Here is a 2106-nt window from a genome sequence, read left to right as displayed (position 1 = left end):
CCTCCTGGAGCTGGGGCACCCTCTTCTCTTGGTCTCAGACATCAGAACTCCAGGTACTCCAGACTTTGGACTCTGGAACTTGAACCAGCAGTCCTCCCCCTTCAGGTCATTAAGCCTTTGGCCTCAGACTAAGAGTTACACCCCTAGCTTCCCTGGTTCTGAGTCCTTTGGACTTGGACTGAGCCATGCTACTGGCATCCCTGGGTTTCCAGCTTGCAGACAGCCTGCTGCTGGATTTCTCAGCCACCATAATCATATAAGCCAATTACCCTAATAAATGCCTCTTCATCTAAGTGTGTATGTATTTATCTATCAATCAATCTATCAATCCTCTATTCATCCATCCATCCATTCTATTGTTTCTGTCTCTCTGGAGAACTCTGACTAATACAACTTGATATCACTTAAATTTGTAATATAAAGCTTTGAAAACTTTATTAAAATACCACAAAAAGAGATTATAAGTTTCAGTCAAACATAGGGACCGGTTGGCCTTGAATTTCAAACTCAGTTTTCTGGAGTAGGGCCCATGTACCACTTTTTACCTCTACTCCAGTGATTCTATGGAAGTAAACCAGCAATCACACTGGAAGAAACCAAGTTGAGGGTTCACAGAACTTGTCAAGGCTGAGAAGAAGTGTTAGTGGAAATGAGGGAGAAGCAAAAGTGACTGGGTGGCTATTGTGATAGGTGGAGAGAATAATCCTTTTTATTAGACGGAGCTTGACTCTCGTTGCCCAGGCTGGAGTGCAATGGCCGATCTCGGCTCACTGCAAACTCTGCCTCCCGGGTTCAAATGATTCTCCTGTCTCAGCCTCCCAAGTAGCTGCGATTACAGGCGTCCACCACCATCACCATGCCCAGCTAATATTTGTATTTTTAGTAGAGACGGGGTTTCACCATATTGGCCAGGCTGGTCTCGAACTCCTGACCTCAGGTGATCTGCCTGTCTTGGCCTCCCAAAGTTCTGGGATTACCAGGCATGAGCACCGCGCCTGGCCTGAGATTAACATTTAAATGGGTATACTGAGTAAAACAGATTGCCCTCCTTAATGTGGATGGGCCTCATCCAATCAGTTAGTGGCCTGAATAGAACAAAAAGACTGACCCTTCCCTTTGTGAGAGGGAATTTTTCCTGTCTTCAGATTCAAACTGAAACATTGGCTCTTCTTGAATTTTGAGCCTTGCTGGCCTTCAGGAACTACACCATCAGCTCTCCTCATTCTCAGGTCTTTGAACTCAGGTTGGACCTACATCATCAGCCCTTCTGGGTCTCTAGCTTGTTGACTCACCCTGCAGATCTGGGGACTTTCTAGCCTCTATAGTTATGTGAGCTAATTCTTTTTTTTAATCCTGCGGGGGAGGAGGAAGTTGCACCATTCCTGGAGGTACTGCAATACCAGGTTAATGCATGGAGTGGATGGAACAAGCTCCTATTGTATCTCCCTTCTCCAAAAATTTGTTTTATATATTATGCCCAAATAGAGGACACATCAGATATTAAACTGATAAGAATAGCAATATGATTTGGCTGTGTCTGCACCCAAATCTCATCTTGAATTTTAGCTCCCATAATTCCCATGTGTTGTGAGAGGGACCCAGTGGGAGGTAATTGAATCATGGGGGTGGATCTTTCCCATGCTGTTCTTGTGATAGTGAGTAAGTCTCATGAGATTTTATGGTTTTATAAAGGGGAGTTCCTACACAAGCTCGCTTGCCTGCCACCATGTAAAACGTGACTTTGCTCCTCCTTTGCCTTCCATCATGATTGTGAGGCCTCCCCAGCCATGTGGAACTGTGAGTCAATTAAACTTCTTTCCTTTATAAATTACCCACTTCTCGAGTATGTCTGTATTAGCAGCATAAGAACAGATCAATACAATAGATACTACACTTAATCCTAGGCAAAAGGCCAAGTGATGCTAAGACTTTATAATAAATCACCCCCTACCCTGATTCTGATAGGTTCTATTTTTCTGGAGAACGCTGACTAACAGATTTTGGTACCAAGGAATGAGATGCTGCTGTAACAAGTACCTAAACATGTGGATTGGCTTTGGAACTGGGTGATGGGTGATGAGCAGAAGTTGGAAGAGATTTGAGGTG

At 44.2% G+C, this 2106-nt stretch overlaps 1 non-coding gene across 1 annotated transcript; it reads right to left on the bottom strand.

Moving 5' to 3' along the window:
• Window positions 1-1366: 1366 nt before the first annotated feature.
• LOC115831974 lies at window positions 1367-1554 on the bottom strand. The gene has a single exon (XR_004027457.1). It is a non-coding gene; the product is annotated as a U2 spliceosomal RNA (small nuclear RNA).
• Window positions 1555-2106: the final 552 nt, after the last annotated feature.

This window comes from Nomascus leucogenys, chromosome 20, assembly GCF_006542625.1.
Source record: "Nomascus leucogenys isolate Asia chromosome 20, Asia_NLE_v1, whole genome shotgun sequence".
In the NCBI taxonomy this organism is placed as follows: Eukaryota; Metazoa; Chordata; class Mammalia; order Primates; family Hylobatidae; genus Nomascus; species Nomascus leucogenys.
Note: the sequence above shows the minus strand (reverse complement) of the source record. Positions and strands in the feature narration are given on the sequence as shown.